Below are 21,574 nucleotides of genomic sequence, written 5' to 3'. Positions count from 1 at the left end.
ACCTGGGACCTTCTGCTTTCAAAACTTGTTTTTCTTTGCCCCCTTGCGGGCAACTCGATCCAAATGGAACTGGACGAGTTAAACATAAGCCCGGTTCCCCCAAACCTCACTCAGCCTCCCTCTTGCCCCCGTGCCATACCCTGAGTTCCGGGGCAGCAACCAGACACCAGGGCATGCACCAGCCCACCCCCTGGTAACACAGCTGGGCTCCACCGCTAAGAGAGGGGGCCACCTCCGTGCACCAGAGCCCATAATCCCCCACCAAGTCCCGGCCAACGCCCACTGACCCATGCCCCACCAGTGGCCATGCCCCACTGCCATGAGGCAACCCCATCCGCAGACCCCCGCACAGCCCCACAGGGCCGGACATGGAGCTGCCATCCCCTGGGTGAACAGTCTAGATTCCCACCACAGGAGACAACCAGGGACCAGCAGCCAGAAGGAAGCCCCCAACAATATCCAACCCCAAAAGCAACAAGGTCACAGTCCTCCACCTACACCAAGTGAAGGAGCTAATCACAGGGGACCAGCTAAATGATTCTTTGAGGAGGCAGACATTGTCTCACAACTGATGTGGTCTACTAAGAGATTCTTAAACTGCTGAATTCACAGATTGTTTTTGGTTTTCCAGTTCACCAGGATAGTTTTCTTTGTGATGTTTAATGTTGAGCGTATCATGTGTGCAGAGTTAATTGTCATATTAATGTCACCCAAGTGACATGTTTTCACATACCTGGAGCCAGAACCTGCGGACAGGTGTGCAGGACCACAAGTCATGGAGATAGTCGTCAGGTGTGTTTTCAGTGCAGTGTGAGCAGATGTTTGATTGTCACAGACCCATCCTGAATATCCTTTGTTCTGTATAATGAGTGCTACGCAGAATTTTGAATTGTATTAGTTACATATTTGAGGTCACAATTAATGGGCATAACAATAGTCCAGAGATGCCGGTGGGTTCTGGAGGAAAAGTAATACATCATCAGCATAAAGACTTATCTTATGTTCTATATTTTTGGCATGGATTCCTTTAATCTCTTTATTTTGTCTTATGGCAGCAGCTAGGGGTTCAATAAAAATATCAAAGAGTGATGAGAAAGCGGGCAGCCCTGTCTGGTTCCTCTCTGCAAACAGAAGCTTGGAGAAGTTTGATCATTGGTCTTCACACATGCATTTGGGTTGTTATATAATATTTTTATCCAATCTATGAAAGATGACCCAAACCCAAATTTGTTTAATGTTGCAAATAAAAGTTTCCAGTTTACTCGGTCAAATGCTTTTTCTGCGTCTAAAGAAATTACTGCGGATTCCAGGTTATGTAGAGTAGAATAATCTATGATGTTAATTAATCTACACGTTAGTAGAGGAATGTCTACCTTTAATAAAGCCTGTTTGGTCAGGATGTATTATTAGAGGGGTTATTTTTTCTATCCTTTTGGCCAAAGCTTTAATCATTATTTTAGGATCTACATTTATTAATGAAACTGGACAGTAACTGGATGGAAGTGTCAGGTCATTTCCTGGTTTTAATTGTCGAGTTCATATTTGAAGGTATTTTTGTTTTTCCTTTATTTCTAATATCATATTGTAGAAAGTGGGTGCCAGCGTTGTCCAGAATTCTTTGTAGGATTCTGCTGGATAACCATCTGGACCTGGACCACCTGAATCTGGACCATCTGAACCTGCACAATGCGGACCTGGACCATTTGGAAGACTGATGTTACTGAGAAACTGATCAATATTCTCATCTGTTGTGTTTAATTGTGATTTACATGAAGTTTTCTAGAATCTTCTAGAAGTGTTATTTATCTTGTCAGGGTCGTGGCTGATGTTTCCTTCTGGATCTCTGACAGAGGAGATGGTTGTTTTCTCCTTGTTTGTTTTAAACTGATTAGCCAGGAACCTTCCAGATTTATTTCCATGTTCAAAGTTCTCCAAACGAAGTCTTTGCACCAAGAACTGTGTTTTTTTTATCTATTATTTCATTAAGTTCAAGTTTAGCTTTTCTTATAGCGTTCAGAGTGTGTTCTTCTGGGGAGACATGGTAAGCGTCCTGTAAGGATTTAATTCTGAGTTCTAACTGAAATTCTCATAGTTTTTTCTTTTTCTTGTGGAAAGAGAAGGAAATTATTTTCCCTCTCATTACTGCTTTTCCTGCTTCCCAAAGAACACACGCTGAGGTTTCTGGCACGTCATTGTTTTCTAAATATAAGGACCATTCTTTTCTGAAGTAGCTGATAAACTCAGGATCTTTAAGTAATGACGTATTGTTTTAGGCACTGCACAATACTGGTTTAAAACCTATTTAGAGAACAGGAAGTACTTTGTGTCAATAGGTAACTTTACATCTGAGCAGACAAGAATTACATGTGGAGTTCCCCAAGGTTCCATCCTGGGGCCTCTTCTGTTTAACATCTTCATGCTCCCACTGGCACACGTCATAAATAAAAACATTAGTTACCATAGCTACACAGATGACACACAGGTATATATTACAATGTCACCAGGAGACCGAGGCCCCGTACAGGCTCTTGATAAATGTATTGAGGAGATTAATGACTGGATGTGTCTGAACTTTCTCCAGTTAAACAAAAACTAAACTGAGGTGATGGCTTTTGGAGCAAAGAGAAATGATTAAAGGTCACCACAGAGCTTCAGTCTATACACCTAAAAACCACCAACCAGATCAGAAATCTGGGTGTAATGATGGACTCAGACCTAAACTTTTAGAAACGCATTAAGGGAATTACAAAGTCAGCCTACTATCACCTTAAGATCATATCAAGGGTGAAAGATCTTGTGCCTCAGCAAGACCTGGAAAAACTAGTCCAGCTTCCATCTTTAGTCGGCTTGATTATTGTAACAGGAGTGACAGCAATGGCAGAGGAGCCCAGATCACTGTGGCAGCTACTGACCTAAGGTGGGCTGATAATCAGAACTGAATTTAGCCCCATCTGATGTTTGTGTATGTGCTTATTTTGATGATGGTCCGTGAGTGTTTCCAAGCTAAGATGCAGGTGATCCATTCTGTTCCAATAAGACGGACTCACTACAGGAGCTGTTGTTTCAGCACCATGGACAGCACAACAGTTTGTTTTGTTTTGTGCCGTGGGCCGCCCTGCCTGAGTGGTGACAGCTTAATTAGCTTTCTGTGATTGTTAAAACTTTCAAAGTCTTATTCTTATACATGCGTGTGCACATGAATTGGGAAGTGTGGTGCACTTGCAAAAATATGGCTCCCCCGAAAGCTCTATTTATCAAAGTATTTATTTTTAACTTAATGAAAGCATTTCTAGCAGCGCTGATGTCCGAGCGGAGTACTGTCAGCGTGTTGATGTTGACGTTTGGAGGAAACAGTTTTATGCTGCCACATGTGATCTGGCTTGATGAGATCCGATGAGCTGACAGGAAACACAAGCACAATTTACAGCCAATTAATTCTCTACTCTTTCATATCTTCCTCTCTGGTGCACACCCCTCTCTTCCTCCTTCGGTCTGACATCCAATGACGCCAGCTCTGTATTTCTGTTTATACCATAGAAAACATTGTTATCGTGCTGTTAGACAAACATCCTCCCCTGATCTGCTAACTTCTTCTTCCTCATGTCTGTTTGTAGAAAAGCAGCAGAAACAAAAAGAGTGGAGCTCATAAACATCTGGTTCAGTCTCATCCCGTCCTCCTCTACCGCCTCCTCCACGCTGACTCCTTTTCTTTCTCCTCCACGAGGAAGACTACTAGGAGCTAAAGTCAAACAATGAAAGTAAAGGAAAGGTTGATGGTGATGGCAAGACAGAGTAATGAGGGAGATTTGGGAGGGTGGTGGGGGGGGTTACACACCATGCTAATTAGTCAGGGTCTTCACAAGTTCAAGGACGGTTTCAGTTTAGCTGATAATGATGAGGAAATGAAGGGGGGGGGGGGGGGATGGGGGGTGCTGAGGCTTCCTGCATCTTATAAAGGGAAAGTTCAGCTGGGATGTTCCCAAAGCTTCCAGAGCTGATCACATGATGCTGCTCAGTGCATATGTGCATTCGTATGTAAACGTGAACTGTGCGCAGGCATGTAACACCTACATATCACATCATTAACTTCTTTCAACCAGGATGCGGTTTTGCATCAGTTTCCCTCTGATAAACAACAATTTTCCCATTATAGTTGTAGGAATTCTTTTGATCACAGGTTTCAAGGAAGTGTAATTTTAACTCGACATGTCTTCTCCAGAACTGCCATCCGACGTGTGTCGTGATGTGTCTTTATCAGCTGATGTTATATGGAGGCATGGCCAACCCAGCAATCTGACAGGTCTTTGCCTGGATGGTGCCGCCTCCTGCGCCCAGCTGGTCCAGCCTCTTGCCATCTGATGGTCTTTGCAGGAGAGAATCCCGTGTGTGGGACTGCATGAACACCCCTTATTACAGCTGATGGTGTTCTTGTCTCACCTCCTGGTTTATATGGCCTCCTTGATCCAGCGTTTGAATGTGTTGCTCGCTGATCCGATGATTTTTGTGTTGTCCCAGTCCACGATCATTACAGAGCTTCCTTACACGGCTCTGTAATGATGTTAGAACTTAACTATCTGAAGTTAAATATGGAATTTCTGTCCTAGATTGATACAAGTTTTCTATTCCTTTTTATTTCAATCAAAATATCAAAGTAAGTTAAGAAGAAGATGGATCATTGATTTGCTGGCAGACAGTCAGGCCTGATGTCACATTTTGATGACTTGGCAAATAATTTATTTCCATGCTTTCTGTCATTAAACATCACCACAGAAGAACCAGAAAATATCCACCTTCTGAAATAATTCTTATCAAGCCTACCTTTAAGTGATCTCCATAAATCTACTAATCACGACACAATCATGAATCATTAATGTTTTCTCACTCCTTTTCCTACTAGACATAGGTTTTTTGTAATTGAGGCATTTAAAAGTTTACTATGAAAGAAAATCAGGAAAATAAATAAGTACTGGTCATGGCTTCAACCCAGCCTTGTATATTTGCTTCTACAGGAATAAAATTGACCATGTGCAGAATACAGGCTATGTTGCTACATTACTAATGGCTGTAATTCAGAATAAGAAGTAGCTGAGTTGTTCCAACTGGAAAACAGAATAATATGGTGGACATAAACAATAGGAAAAATGAAGAGAGCTCTTCTTTAGGAATGACATGCAGGAAAATATCTGTCATGCTTGCGCCCTCCTCTCAGGTGCGCTCCTCTTCACCTGAGTTCTGATCACTGGCCACAACACTACAATACCCACAATCCCTCAGCTTCGGACATCTTGGACACACCTGCCGTGAATCACAATCATCATCAGTGTACACCTGGTCATCTCCCTACATAAGCCCCAGTCCTGGACTACTGCTTTGTGTGTTATTCTGTCTTATGTTTGCATTCTGCTCAGCATCAGTGTTTACTTTAGAGGCTTAATTAAAGCTTGATTTCCTAATTACCTGTGTTTGTGTCCGACCCTTCCTGGGAACCACCTGACAATATCAGCATCTGGGAAGAAGGCATGAATACGCTGATGGAAACAGCTGGTGACACGTTGGTCAGCCATGAATCGCAAGTTTTTTTTAATCCATCTTAATGCACAGTCAAAGGAAATACACCAAAAAAAGTAAACAACTGATGAAAGCTTGAGAAAGTTAGTTGTTTTTATTCATCTTTTCAGTTACACCTTCTCATCCATGTAGATGAGATCTTCATGTTGCTACACGAGCACATCAACCCTCAGCCTCCTGCACTACTTTGCATGTTTTGACTTCTCATCCTGCACTTGAGTCCTCTGTTTTCTTGTTTGCTCTCAGCCATCATTGGTCAGATGTTTAACCTTCAGGGGGATCGGACCAGGAGGTAGTGTGGTCACATGACGTTACCTAAGCACGGTAAGAGAGGAACTACCAGGAGATGTCAGCTTCACTCCAAAGTGCAGATTTGGGACTATGAATAAAATAATTAAATAAGTTATAAACTGGACTAATGAGGCTAAAAACAATAGCTATAATAAATTAGATGGATATGGATTGTATCAGTAAAACTGCCTTGACAGGACTATTATGAACTAGTGCTGTACCAATAAACTTGAACTGAATGACCTATGTCAGATAAAAAGACTCAGTTCATATCAACTATGTGACAACATGAAGGTTCGGTGTCTTGTTAGGTTATTCCATGTTTTATGTATGTGATGATGTTGACATCAGGATTTGACCAATTTTTCCACATATTTTCAGAACCACAACACGCAGAAGTTCCCCACAGCCTCTGCTGCCTAGCTTCTGTTATTTATGGTTGCTCATGCTGCAAGCATTAGAACACATGTTACTATTTGTCTGTTTTTTGTCTTTATTATTTTGTTTTCATCACGGTTTTCAGCCAGCAATACAAAAGTTTCAAAGTTCTTATGAAAATCGCTGAATACTGCAATTTTTGTCCCATTGAAATGAATAGAATATTGCTGACATGACCAAAAACCCAGCTCTCTTTATAGAGCTATAACTCAGGCATGCTTTTACATAGAAACTTTATTCAAAGTTTGAATGGGTCATACAATACAAAACTTTCACTGACTGAAAGGACATTTTGATATCTTTTAGACTGACACAATTCCAGATTAAGTTTTATCAAAATTAGAAATCACACAGAACCTCCTCACTCCCCACAGCCTCAGAGCAGACCCTGTTGTCATAACAACGGCAACCAGGAGGTTGTAAGTTTGAATTCCCGCAGGACTCAATGTTTGAATTGAACTGAACTTTATTGTTGTTTCAACAAGTGCAACGAAATTATCAGTACAACCCCTCCAACAGGATCAGGCAGACTGAGGCAGAGGAACAGAATGTATTTAATGAACCAGCCACAATTTTTATTGGTTTATAATGATGACAGTGGGACGATTCAGCATTTAGTTACAGGCGTGCACATAAGTGCACCTCTTGTCTCATACACACACACACATACCTGTAACATATAAAGGTGTTACGTCAGACATCTATGAGCAGACCCTCACAACACGCTTGGGGCTGCCAGGCCTGACCGGCAAAAAAGGCTGTTTTGGCCCTTTCCCCCCTAGTGCCTAAATGGTCGGCACCACGTACGCGAGCCTATACCTCACAATGGGGCCCGAAAGCTGATTTTGGGCACTTTTCGGGTGCACTGCACGGGCTCCCCCGGGGCGTAGAGAGGCGTGCCTGGTGTCCACGCGCTTGTGCGGGTCTCCTCTAGATTTCGGCAGCCCGAGCGCACACGTACCCCCAACGGTCACCCCAAAATAAATCGTCAAAGAGGGGGATGCACTCGCAGTTACGCACTCGATCCACCAGAGGGAAACCAATACAGTCTGGAAAGTGGGTTTCCCCTGGACGGATGGACCACGTCTGACACTTGGATTCTGGGCTTTACGCCATGTTCGGGGAACGGAAGCTATAACTCGGCCATTTCTGGATAGATCGATCTGAAATTGATGTGACAGTGTAAGTGGACCTTCAGGAGTCTGTGTCTCAAGATTCAGCTTTCTACGTGCACGTATGACCGAGTTATGATCGAGTACTCCAACTCGACCTGAGGCGCAATGATAAAGTCTTACGCGTGTACACTTCCGAATGCTATAACTGGACTGTACTTTGTCTGATTTTCTTCAAACTTGGAATACTTATGAAGGAGTGTTAGAAATCTGGGGACCCTAGCTTAAAGTATGACCGAGTTATGACTGATTAAAAATCCATCCATACACATCTAATACATATCTAATTGGGCGTCAAGACGGTGCCAAGTACAGCGGTTATAACGTGGTGATTTCAGGACAGATCAATCTGAAATTGATGTCGCACACTCATGGGGGGTTTAGGAACATAAATCTGAAGTCTCATCCATTTTGGTCCAGGAATAATGGAGTTATTAGCTCAAACGTGACGGCCATCATCTTAATATGCAGACATGTCCGAAATCCAGTTTAACGATCTTCTTCTGCTTGTCTGATCAACCACAAACTTCTCACACTTGTTGAGCATGGTACAAGTACCCCCGGTTTTAATTTTCAGCCATTTTGGTTCAGATTTGGGGAAGTTATGGCCTTTTGAACACGTTACTGTACTTGTGTAAGACTTTATTATTGCGCATCAGGCGAAGTTCGTGTACAGCGGTTATAACTTGGACATTTCTGGACAGATCGATCTGAAATTGATGTGACAGACTCAGTGGACCTTCAGGAGTCTGAATCTGAATTGGTCCGATTTTCTTCAAACTTGGAACACTTATAGAGAGGCGTACAGTGGACAAACGCTGCAAATTGGAGCACCCTAGCATCATGTGTGACCGAGTTATGACAGATTGAAACCCACTGTACACGTGTAGGACTTTGGGAGTCCTATTGGGAGTCAGGTGAGGTTCGGGGACAGCGATTATAACTTGGTCATTTCTGGACAGATCGAGTCGAAACTCACAGGACACACTCTGTGCATGTTGAGGAAAACGTGTAAAAAGTTTCAGAGTTTCCTGACCAAGGATTGGTGAGTTATGAGCGAGAGAAGTCTGACTCTACCCTCTACACTCTACCCAAGATAGGAGCGCTCTGCTGCAAGGAGACGGAGGAGGAACGCCCTGGTGAACTCGATTGTGTGTAGAGGCCATAACTCGCTTATTTCTCCACGGACCAAGCTAAAACTCACAGAACCTATTCATGGGGCGTTGGGGAACCTGTGTGAAAAGTTTAAGCGCTTTTCTGCAACGCACGGCGGAGAAACGCCACAGGGAAAATCCGCGAAGGACAGATGGATATAACTCGCTCAATTCTCTGCATATCGTGCTGAAACTGACATGATACACTCATGCGACACTTGGAACTGTTGTGTAAAGTTTCAGAATTTTAGGACAAATGATTAGGGAGTTATGAGCAAGAGTTGGGTGACTGCGGATCTATGGGTGACAGAGCGTGCGCTGGGGGGATTGAAGCGCTCTGCTGCGGGGAGATGGCGGAGGAAGGCGGGGGAGAAACGCGCGGTGTACCGAGGGCCATAACTCGGTCATTTCTCCATGGATTGTGCTGAAACTCACAGATCTACTCATGAGGAATATAGGAACATGTGTGAAAAAGTTCCATGCACGTTGCACAAAGCATGGCTGAGATATGACCAAGTACTCATTGGTACTGGTACTGGTACTACACAGCGAAACACATACACAGTCGAACACATACACAAAGTCCCATTTGTGCCCCTGCTCCCTAGAATTAAACATTAAAATGAATAAAAGTGAGTGGAAAACTTTAATAAATACTGTTAGAAACAGTCCCGTTTGTGCCCCTGGTACTCCAGCAAAATACACATAAAATATTCACTAAGTGTGTTTGTGCCCCTGGTACTCCCGAATGAATTGTGTAAAAGTGAGTAAAATTAAGTAAAAACATAAAATAAATACTTTATTGGGTCCCTGTTATAAGTATAGTTATAAGTATATTCACTCTGCCCCTGGTACTCCACAGTGAAACACTGAAAATATTCACTAAGTGTGTTTGTGCCCCTGGTACTCCCGAATGAATAACGCATACTACGTGACTCCACAATTCCGTGAAAAATCAAGTTTCTCAGATTTGCTTCAAACTTGGGTAGATCAAAGGGGGTCCTTCAAAGAACAACTGGTGCAAATTTCAGCTCTCTAGCATCAAAAATGGCCGAGCCAGACCAGTTTGAAAAAAGTGTACATGTCTAATACTTTAACATTGGAGGTCAGGTGGAGTTCGAGGACAGAGGCCAAAACTGGGTCAAACTTGGTCCTAGAGGGCTGAAACTCACTGGGTGGACTTATGTATGTCCTCTGAGTGTGTGATATCAATTGCAGCTTGATATCTTCAGAAATGACCAAGTAAAAGCCTTTGTCCACAAACTCAACCTGAGCCTCAATGTATTAGCCGTGTACACTTTTTTTCAAAACAGCATAACTCCCACCTACTTTGAGCTATCACGCTGAAATTGAAATGTGGGGTTCCTGGGGGCGTCAGGAACATGTGGTGTGAAAATGGTGATGATTGGACAAAGTTTATTTTTTTTAACACTTTGTAGCACTTTAAGGTGATTTTTAGGTGATTTTTTGACCTTGTCTGATTCACTCCAAACTTCACACACTTGTAGTACATGCCACCAGGACTATGTGGTTTAAATTTCACCCCCCTAGACCCCAGGATGGGGTAGTTATGGACGTTGAAAGTGGGCCCATGGCCGCCCTTTTGTTTACATGTGTGTAGAGGGCTGGCGTTTTGCACACAGATTAGTTAGCTTCACCCTCCCACTGCACACTTGTAGGGCATGTCCTTAGTGATTGGTGACCCGACTTTGGGGTCTCTAGCCCATTCCCGGGCCGAGATATTAAGATGTGTGTTTCTTCCTATACTTTAACATGGAGGCCTATGGAGGCCTGCTTTCTGAAGTGAGAAACGGGGTGGCTTTCCGCACACAAATGATTTCGCGTCACCTTCCCACCGCACACTTGTAGGGCATGACCTCAGTGAATACTGACCCGACTTTAGTGTCTCTAGCCCATTCCCGGGCCGAGATATTCAGGTGTGTGTTTCTTCCTATACTTTAACATGGAGGCCTATGGAGGCCTGCTTTCTGAAGTGAGAAACGGGGTGGCTTTCCGCACACAAATGATTTCGCGTCACCTTCCCACCGCACACTTGTAGGGCATGACCTCAGTGAATACTGACCCGACTTTAGTGTCTCTAGCCCATTCCCGGGCCGAGATATTCAGGTGTGTGTTTCTTTTCCCCTTCATTAACATGGAGGTCTGGAGAGGCCTGTTTTCTGAAGTGAGAAACGGGGTGGCTTTTCGCACACGAATGATTTATCTCCACCGTTCCACTTCACCCTCGTAGGGCATGACCTCAGTTTATACCGAACTGACTTTGGAGTGTCCAGCCCATTCCCAGGCCGCGTACGGTCCAAAAAGGTGAGGCTGATCTCCATCGGCCATACTTTAACATGGAGGCCGGGTTTGAAAGTATGAAACAGGGTGGCTTTTCGCACACGAATAACTTATCTTCACCATTCCACTGCAGGCTTGTAGGGCTTGACCTCAGCTAATACTCACGCGATTTGGGGGTCTCTAGCCCGTTCTGGGGCCGCATAGGACGAATGTTGTCGTCTATGGGGTTATAATGGAATGATTTGGGGGTCCTGCGCGGCCCCCGAGAGTCCGAGAGGGCCCAGATTCGGCGTGGGCGTGCCATGCCACCCCCTCTCCCACACCAGAAAGTTTCAGGGCCGACAGGGCCCCAGAAAATCTTTTTCCCTATTTTCCACCCAAAAAATCTCAGGCGCTTTTCCATTCTAAGACCCAGGGAGCATCTTTTTGAAAAGTTGTTCACTTGTGCAGGTAAAATTTTCTGGGCATCGCTGCGCGATGCGGGTTCAATATGTTGTTCAGGGGGCCGCCCCGGACACATTCCTGGTGTCCCCGGGCCCCTATGTCACACCCGGGAGGCTTTCCACGTGTCTATAAAAATTAATTGGTGTTTTTGGTAGGGTAAAGACTATTGGAAATTCATTGGACGTGGACGGTCATTTTTTTGGACAAAATTTGTCCAATTTTGATCAAATTTGGACAGCACGGACTTTCTCCAGGGCCCCGATCAGAATCCAAGAGCTGGGGGCCCCAAACCCTCTCGGAGGCTACTTCCTTTTCTGAGCATTGTAGCGACGTAGCGTCAATGATAGCCCACTCAGCACGTCCCCCTGATGACCCCTGTGGGTCCAAAGGGCCACCAAAAAAGCAGGTTCAAAGCCCCATATCCCTTATGACAGCCCCATGTCAAGTATTGCAGGTGTACGCATAATTTTTTTTCAAACGCTTATTTCTCAGGTTCAGAAGGTCCAGGGGGGGCTGGCGTTTGGTAGGCAGCATCGGGGGGGATCGAAGGTCAAATCAAATGGAACCCCGGACCACCTCTGGGCAAAAGTTGCTCAGATCGTGCTGTTGTCACTAGGGGGCGCTCTCTGAGTTCCCCGGATGGTCCCCTGCGGTCAGCAGTCAAACCCCCGGACCCCTTGGGGGCCTCGGGCATGTAGAGGAGGCCCTGTTGACACCCCACCCCCACCCCCCACACCTCCCTGAGCCCCCTTCCATCAAATGTCGGGGGTCTCGGGGTCAAAATCATGGTTCGTGTACACAAATTCCAGTTCGTGGACATGCTGGACCCCCCCCCCCCCCCCCCCCCCCCCCCCCCCACACACACCTCCCTGAGCCCCCTTCCACCGAAAGTCGAGGGTCTCTGGGTCAAAGGTCATTGCACGTGGACACATATTCCAGTTCACGGACTCCCCCCCCACACACGCACACACACACGTTCAGAGGCCCCTCCCAAAGGTAGAAAAGGTAGAGAGAAACAGCTGAGAGATTCAGCATGCATCAGTGTTGTCTTTTAGTTTGGTCTCATTATGGATTTTCTTCAAGAAAACAAAGCATAGCTACTATTTTCTTCTGCTTCAGCATCTGTATCAATCTCTGTACAGATCTGCACACTCTGGAGGCCACTTAGGAAAATGTTCTCAGTTTTCATGTAGATGGATGGACTAAAGAAAGACTGAGTGAGGACTGGGCAGCCTACGCCTTCTTTAATCTTTTCCTGTGTTTTACTGCTTGTGTTTCCGAACAGGACGTGGCAGGCTTGGTTCAAGCTGGTTGGCCTCCGCTCACTAATGTGGGAATTAATGCCTTCTTTCTCACTTTAATCTCCAACTCTTGAGTTATCTTCAGTCCATTTGCTGTTGTCACTAAGACACCAAGCTGCTGAAACTTTTTTCCTAAGTTGGCTTTAAAGCTCAGGATCGACTTCTACACAAGTCTGAAGCCATGTAGCATGAAATCTGTGTACACCTAAAAAGACCCAAGATTAAAAAAATGGTTATAAAGAGATGATTATGTGTTCTGGAGTGAAGAGCAGCAGGAGGGGAGAGGATGTCTTTAGGTCTCTATTCATGACTGCTGCTTCTGAGGAAAGTACAGCTGCAGCAAAAACACTTCTTCCTGCAGGGAGTCTGAAGATCAGACGGGAAAATAATCTGAATCAGTTTTCATGTCGTATCTAAGTTAAAGCTCCAACAAATCCAGCTCTAATGCTTTTAGGCTGAATGGACAAACAGCGCTTGAATCAATTCCTTTTCACTTTCTACACACACAATTAAAAAAAAAAAAAAATATATATATATATATATATATATATATATATATATATATATATATATATGGGGGTGGGTCCTGCATGATTTTGTGATGAAATTGCAGTTCCCCCCTCATCCACTAGGGGCTCCAAAACAGAGCAAATCCGCATAGACTCCCATGTTAAAAAGACCAACTTCACAGCAGAAATAAACATGTTTAAAGCCTGGTACAAAAATCCATTTTAGGATTAATAACTCAAGTTTACCTTCATGACAACTGTGAGGGCGGTGATATTTTTTATTTTATTATTATTTATTTAAACCCTGTCCTGTCCAGCATCCTAACATACAGAACGGTGGTCTGTGTGCCATATTTTGCTTGACAGATCTGCACTACCAAGGGAGACATGTTATATACATGGCTGCCCTTGATATTTTTATTATTTTCATTGTAATCTTATTTTCTTTAGTCTTTATATGTCAGTGCCGAACCTGACAGGCAGATAGAGGAAGAGGGAAAAAAAGGGAGAAAACGACAGGATTAAAATGTGTAAAAAACAGTTGTCTAGGCTGCCTAAAACACACCACAAAAACACAATATAAACTACGACAGTACTACATGATATATAAAGAAAAATAGGATAATGATATGAAAAAGTACAGTAGTCATCAAACGTACCTGCAGAGAAACGTACCAACACACAAACATCAGCAACATCTAGTCAGAAGCAGATGGAGAGACGAGCACGTTTGTGAGCGTGCACGTGTGAACGTGCGTGTGTGACCATGCAACAAGGAAGAAATGTGTGCTTGCAAGGGGGCCGTGATCACGCCGCAACCCAAGGTGTCGGTGGGGGACGGGTGGGAGCCCGAAGCCCCAAAGGCCTAGCAGGTCCACAGAGCACCAAGCTTTTAATGGATGCCGATGCAGTCTCTACACTGAGTGATCCAACAGGAGATTTCTGTACTGGTTAATATTTTTAGACTTCCAGTTCACTAAAATAGTTTTTGTTTTGTTTTTGTAGCCAAAATGGTTGACTAGGATTGCTGGATAAATCTTTCTCCCATTTCGAAGTAGGTAGGGAATTTGAATCATCTACTTTTAGCATTGATGTGTATATTTTTTAAAGTAATTTTGGGGTACAGAGGTCCATAAAATCGGCTACTATTGGAGGAAGTTCCAGGTCTGTTTGGTGAAGGGGGAATTTTGTGTGTATTATGTTTTTGAGTTGCTGATATTCTAAGAATCTGTTGCTGTTAATCCCATATTGTGATGAGAGTGTATTAAAAGATAAAATGTTTCTGTTATGGATAATATGTTTAAATTATTTAATTCCTTTGTTAATCCATTGGTTAAAATTTAGCATATTTTTGTTAAGTAGAATGTCAGGATTTTTCCAGATGGGTGTGAGTTTACATGGTATTATTGAGGAGTGATATGGGTGTGTAGGTAGATGGTATTGTGGGGTCTTTACCTGGTTTTAATAGTACAGTAATGGTGGCATAGTTTATGTTTGGGGGTAAGTAACCAATTTCCTTTAGTTTTCCTTCACCATTTTGAAAAATGTAGGGGCCAGTGTTGACCAGAATTCTTTATAGATCTCTGCTGGGAAGCCATCCGGACCTGGGGCTTTTTTACAGGGCATATGTTTAAGAGCTTCATGTAGCTCCTCCACTGTGAGGGGGGAGTCTAAGGCCGTGACTTGTTCCTGCTGTAAACCTGGAAGATCTATGTTGTTAAGAAAATGATGGATATCGTTGTCTGATGGATCTGAGTGTGATGTATACAGAGTTTTATTGAAATTTCTAAAGATATTGTTTATTGCATCTGGTGTAGTGAATGTTTTCTAACTCCTCCGTTTGGATGTTATTTAATCTTGAAATTCGGCATAATAAGGGGTGTGTCTTTTTGATTGACAGGTATCCAATATCCACGGCAAGAAGGGAGAGTGCAGCACAACCGTGGTTTTTAACAGCACGTCTTAGCTTTAGCCAGCCTTCCTCTGCTAGCTGGTTAGCTACCGTTAGCTCCAGGTTAGCTCAGTTAGCTCTTACCTACAGGCAGCTCGAAGTTTGATGGGTGTCAATCATCCACCCCCACCTTCACAGTCCCCCTCTCAGCTCCACCTCTTTGCCCATCGGGAATAAAATTCATGAACTTGAAACTCATGGCAGATTTAGATGTGAGTTTAAAGAATCACGTTTGTCATGGTTGGGAGAGAGGGATAACGACTTGGACCTGCACATTACTGGATCTGGATTACCCATCTGTATGGATCGTTCACCTCTCATTACAAATAACACTACCGGGAGTAGGAGTATGTTTTTATGTGAATGAGAGGTACTGTAACACTGTTGTCATTTGGGAAAAAAATCTGCATCCCCGACCTGGAGTTGTCGATCTCGCTTCATCATTTTTACTTGCCGAGCGAGTTTCCCCATCTGTTCTTCACTCTGGTCTACATCCAGCCGAAGGCGAACATCTCTTCAGCTACACATCTTTTTGCAGAAGTGAACAACAAACTAGACACCTTTTCCAGACGCTCCTAAATTTATTCTAGGGGATTTTAACAACTGTTGCACTGATAAGGTGTTTTAAACATATGAACAGTATGTCACCTGTGCTACCACGCTGAGGAATACTACTACTGACTTATGCTATGGATCCATGCCTGGCGCTTTTAGATCTCTTCTCAGGCCCCCTTTTGGAGCATCGCATTGCATCACAACTCAATTTTACTTCTTCCAACAGATGAACTGCTCTTCAAAAGACTTAAACCAGTCAGTTAAATGTTGGACTGAAGACAGTATTGCCTTACTCCAGTCATGTTTTGACTGTACAGAGTGGAACATCTTTTATGAAATTGTATGGACTTATATGATCTGACTGACACTATTTCTTCATACACATCTTTCGTTGTTGATTGTAACATTCCCAGTAAAACAAATGAATTATACCCAAACAACAAACCATGGGTCACAGAATATTTAAAACAGGAGATAAATGGGGAAAAAGTCCATATTTTACACAAGGACCAGTCAGGGGAAAAAAAGACATTTGCAAAGAATTAAAACAAGAAATAAATAAAGGAAGGAGGTTGTACAAAGACCAAGTAGAACATAAGTACAGCAGTGGTAATCTGCATGACACATGGAAACGTATCAAAACTAAGGCCTCCGTGTCTCAAATGCAGAATGAAATTGACAGAATACCTATTGGGTGGGGGGAATAGAGGAGGGAAAACTTTCTGATGATTTTAATGTATTTTATTGTCGCTTTGAAAAATTGGATTTTTCTAATTAGCTCTTATCTCTTAAAGAAAACATGTCCCCCGACTCTACTATTATGATCAGTCTGGAGTATACCAGGGACCTGATGAGACGGGGGAACATTAGAAAAGCTCCTGGCCCAGACCAGATCTGTGGGCACACTTTGAGATATCGTCTCTAGATATGAATCATGTCCCTATTGGCTGGAAGACCTCTACTGCCTTTGACATGGTCAACCATTATACGCTGTTCTCCACACTCTCAGAGCTTGGCATCTCAGGATCTGTCCTCTCATGGTTTATGTCCTACCTCACAGGAAGATCCTTCAAAGTATCTTGGTGAGGGGGAGTTACCAGATCACATGGGCTGACAACAGGGGTGCCTCAGGGCTGAGTGCTTGACCCTCATCTCTTTTCACTATACACCTCCTCACTCGGTGTAGTCATTAACTCTCATGGCTTCTCCTACCTCCCTTTCCCAGACGTGGGTCACCGGGGCCCCTCCTGCAGGCTCACCACCTGCAGGAGGGGCCATAGGGGTTGGGTGCAGTGTGAGCTGGGTGGCTGCCGGAGGCGGGGACCCTGGCGGTCTGATCCTCTGCTGTAAAAGCTAGCTCTAGGGATGTGGAATGTCACCTCTCTGGAGGGGAAGGAGCCTGAGCTGGTGCGCGAGGTTGAACGGTTCCGGATAGATATAGTTGGACTCACCTCGACGCATGGCTTGGGCTCTGGAACCACTGTCCTTGAGAGGGGCTGGACCCTCTTCCATTCAGGAGTTGCTCCTGGTGAGAGGCGCCGAGCAGGTGTGGGTATGCTCATAGTCCCCCAACATGGCTCCTGTACGTTGGGGTTTGTCCCGGTGGACAGTTAAACCTCTGCAAATGATCCAGAATGCAGCAGCACGTCTGGTCTTCAACCAGCCCAAAAGAGCTCATGTCACTCCGCTACTAATCGCTCTCCACTGGCTTCCAGTTGCAGCATATCAGAGTCAAAGCTCTGCTTCTGGCTTTCAAACCAATAACCGAAATGGCTCCGGTCTACCTTCACTCCTTAATCCAGAGCTACACTCCCTCTCGACAGTTACGCTCTGCCAGTGAAAGACGCCTAGTGCTCCCACCACAACATGGCGCAAAATCAGTAGCTAGACTCTTCTCCTCTGTTGTTCCCCGGTGGTGGAACGATCTACCAAACTCCGTCCGATCCGTAGAGTCCGTATCCACTTTTAAGACCAAGCTAAAGACTCAGTTGTTTAAGGAGCATTTCCACATTTAGCTTAACTAAATGAGTTGGAAAGATTTGTCCAGCTCTTTGGCTCAACCAAGTACTGAAGAAGCTGTGTGCACTTATGCCCAAGATGATATTCTGTGATGAAATCATGCACTTATGCCCAAGTTGATATAATGTGATGAAATCATGCACTTATGACCAAGTTGATATTGTGTGATGAAATCGTGATCTTGTATTTAAATAAAATGACTAAAAAAAAAAAAAAAAAAAATTATATGCACTGCACTAGCACTACATGACAGCAGCTGGGTCCAACTGGACTCAAAAGCGGTCTGACTATCACTTAATTATGACGTCCCATCTTGTTTGAATTCATGCTTGTGTTGTTCTTACTCTCAAATGTAAGTAGCTTTGGATAAAAGCATCTGGTAAATGACTGTAGAATGTAGCATGTAGAATGGACAAAAGCCTCCCTCCGCCTTCAGGTGGGGGGACGGGTCCTGACTGTTGTTTGTGCCTATGCACCAAAAAGCAGTTCAGAGTACCCACCCTTTTTGGAGTCCTTGGAGGACGTGTTGGACAGCACTCCTTCCAGGGACTCCCTCATTCTGCTGGGGGACTTGCTCACGTGGGCAATGACAGCAAGACTTGGAGGGGCGTGATTAGGAGGAACGGCCCCCCCTGGTCTCATTCTGAGTGTTCTGTTTTCTGTGCTCGTCATGGAATGTCAATAATGAATGAACACCTTTTTTAGACATTGCGGTAACCCCCAAACTTGTTGGTGGACACCAGCAGTAAGGGATAGCGTCAAGCTGAAGAAGGAGTCCTATCGGGCCTTTTTGGCCTGTGGGAGTCCAGAGGCAGCTGATGGGTATCGGCGGGCTAAGCGGAGCGCAGCTTCGGCGGTCGCTAAGGCAAAACTCAGGCATGGGAGGAGTTTGGAGAGGCCATTTAGAATGACTTCCGGACAGCTTCGAGGAGATTCTGGTCCACCATCCGGCGGCTCAAGAGGGGAAAGCAGTGCTCCGTCAACACTGTGTACAGTGGGGATGGCGGGCTGCTGACCTCAACTCGGGATGTTGTGAGGCGGTGGAGGGAAGACCTTCTCAAATCCACCAATACGTTCTCCAAATAGGAAGCAAAATCTGGGGTAGCTGGTGCTGGCTCTCCCATCTCTGGGGCTGAGGTTGCTGAGGTGGTTAAAAAGCTCTTCAGTGGCAAGGCCCCGGAGGTGGATAAGGTCCGCCCAGAGTTGGTTAAGACTCTGGATGCTATAGGGCTGTCTTGGCTGACACGCCTCTGCAGCAGTGCGTGGACATTGGGTACAGTTTTCCTGGACTGGCAGACTGGGGAGGTGGTCCCCCTTTTCAAAATGGGGGCCGGAGGGTGTGCTCCGACTACAGGGGAATCACACTCCTCAGCCTCCCTGGTAAGGTCTACTCAGGGGTGCTAGAGAGGAGGGTCCGTTGGATAGCCGAACCTCGGATTGAGGGGCAGCAGTGTGATTTTCGTCCCAGTCGTGGAACAGTGGACCAGCTCTACACCCTCTTCAGGGCATGGGAGTTTGCCCAACCAATCTACATGTGCTTTGTGGACTTGGAGAAGGAATTCAACCATGTCCTCCTGTGGTGGGTACTCTGGGAGTATGGAGGGCCGGACCCGCTTGTACGAGCTGTCCGGTCCCTGTATGACCGGTGTCAGAGCTTGGTCCGCATTGCCGGCAGTAAATCAGAATCGTTTCCAGTACAGGTTGGACTCCGCCAAAGCTGCCCTTTGTCACAGATTCTGTTCATAACTTTTATGGACAGAATTTGTAGGCGCAGCCGAGGTGTTGAGGGGATCCGGTTTGGTGGCCTCAGGATTGGGTCTCTGCTCTTTGCAGATGATGTGGTTCTATTGGCTTCGTCGGGACATGATCTTCAGCTCTCTCTGGAGCGATTCGCAGCTGAGTCTGAAGTGGCTGGGATGAGAATCAGCACCTCCAAATCCGAGACCAGGGTCCTCAGCTGGAAGAGCAATAGGGTCCTGCCCCAAGTGTAGGAGCTCACATATCTCGGGGTCTTGTTCACAAGTGAGGGACGGATGGAGCGGGAGATGGACAGGCGGATCAGTGCTGCGTCTGCAGTGATGCGCACTCTGCATCAGTCTGTCCTGGTGAAGAATGAGCTGAGCCAAAATGCAAAGCTCTCGATTTACCGGTCGATCTGCGTTCCTACCCTCACCTACGGTCATGAGCTGTGGGTAGTGACCAAATGAACAAGACTGCAAATACAAGCGGCCAAAATGAGTTTTCTCTGCAGAGCAGCCGGGCTCTCCCTTAAAGATAGGGTGAGAAGCTCGGTGATCCGGGAGGGGTTCAGAGAAGAGTCACTGCTCCTCCAGCTGGTCCTCTGGATTTTAGATTTCTCTACTATGAGGAAACAAAGAGTGCTTGTTACTAACCGTCTGTTAGACTGTGTCATTGTATCAGCAAGGCTGTGTTTTATCACCTCTTTTTATTTTATATACTAATGAATGTAAAACAACTTTGAACACAGCTACTTGGTCAAGTTCTCAAATGACACTGCACTGTTGTCTCTTATCAGCGGTGTGGAATCAGAACATGGGACTGTGCTCTCTGATTTTATTTCTTGGCATGACTTTAATTTCTTGGAGCTTAATGTCACAAAAACAAAGGAACTCAGTTTTGATTTTAGATGTAGAAAAGTTTTTCCACTGAACTACTATTCATAACGAAGGCGTTGAAATCGTTTCCTCCTATAAGTACATTGGTACTTTCTTTGACAACCAGTTTAAGTTTGATGTCAACACTGCAGCTGTTCTGGAACGGCCACAACAAAGAATCAAACTCATTTTCAGTCAGTCCAATCATCTGTAGGTTCTATCAGGCTTTCACTGAGAACCTCCTGTGTTTCTCATTTGTCTGCTGGTATAACTGCCTCATTTTCAAAGAAAGGAACAGTCTCAATTGTATGCGTTCTGCAATAATCAGATTGTCCAGAAAGCTAATGTGATCATGTCTTCATGTAGCCACGTTTTAAAATATGGTAAAGTTACCATGTACCATTTAAAATATGAGTTTTCCTTGTTGCCTTCAGGATGTTGCTATTTTTTACCTTAAACAAAAAACAACAAACCGTTAAGCAAAAATCTCTTATCTCAACTGCTAGTCGTCTTTTAAATTCTCTGTAATCTGTTTAAAATTTTTTAAAAGTGTTTCTTTTTACATGTTTTTAATAGAAATTCTTTTAAATATTTTAAATATTAGTGATCACAGAGCTCGCCTTCTTTTTATTGTGTCCTTTAAACTAGACTGCACAGTTGTATGTTGTGCTGCTCAAACTGATTGCCAGGTTAAAGACCCACCTGTTCTCTGCTGCATGGAACTAGTTTTTATTTAGAGTCCAAATCTGCATCTGGTTCTGTTAAGCTGGAATCTTTAAACTGGATCATGTTTTAATCCTGTCTTTATCCAACACTCTTTCTTTTATGTTTTCTTTTGTTTTTAATGTTAAATTATGCTTTTTGTTTTCTGTAAAGCTCTTTGAATCCCCGTTGTGGGTTGGTGCTGCAGATAAACTGGCCTTGAATATATAATTTCACATATTTATGAGAAAGGATGAAATGTTCAGGATTTACTAACTAAAAGGTAAAAAGTCAGCAGGATGAATTTAAAGCTGTGAAGCTGCTTCCTTCTAAACACAGAAGGAACTATATGTGATGAATATCAGCATCAGGTGAACAGACAGAAAGCAGGATTAGAATCTCACAGCTTCTAGATGGTGAGGAGAGAGAAATATTCACAATATGCACAATAACTTCCATCCATGCACCTTCACTGCTTCATTATCCACATTTCTGGATATAAATTCTCTAAACTTTTATTCTTAGCTTGACTGTTTAGCTTCATCTCTGCACCT

The 21,574-nt window shown here is 44.3% G+C and overlaps 1 protein-coding gene across 5 annotated transcripts in view; it reads right to left on the bottom strand.

Annotated features, from left to right (window-relative positions):
* epha8 (eph receptor A8) overlaps window positions 1–21,574 on the bottom strand; it is a 265,597-nt gene that overhangs the window by 124,337 nt on the left and 119,686 nt on the right. The window lies entirely within an intron of this gene.

Source organism: Melanotaenia boesemani, chromosome 3 (genome assembly GCF_017639745.1).
Source record: "Melanotaenia boesemani isolate fMelBoe1 chromosome 3, fMelBoe1.pri, whole genome shotgun sequence".
In the NCBI taxonomy this organism is placed as follows: domain Eukaryota; kingdom Metazoa; phylum Chordata; class Actinopteri; order Atheriniformes; family Melanotaeniidae; genus Melanotaenia; species Melanotaenia boesemani.
Note: the sequence above shows the minus strand (reverse complement) of the source record. Positions and strands in the feature narration are given on the sequence as shown.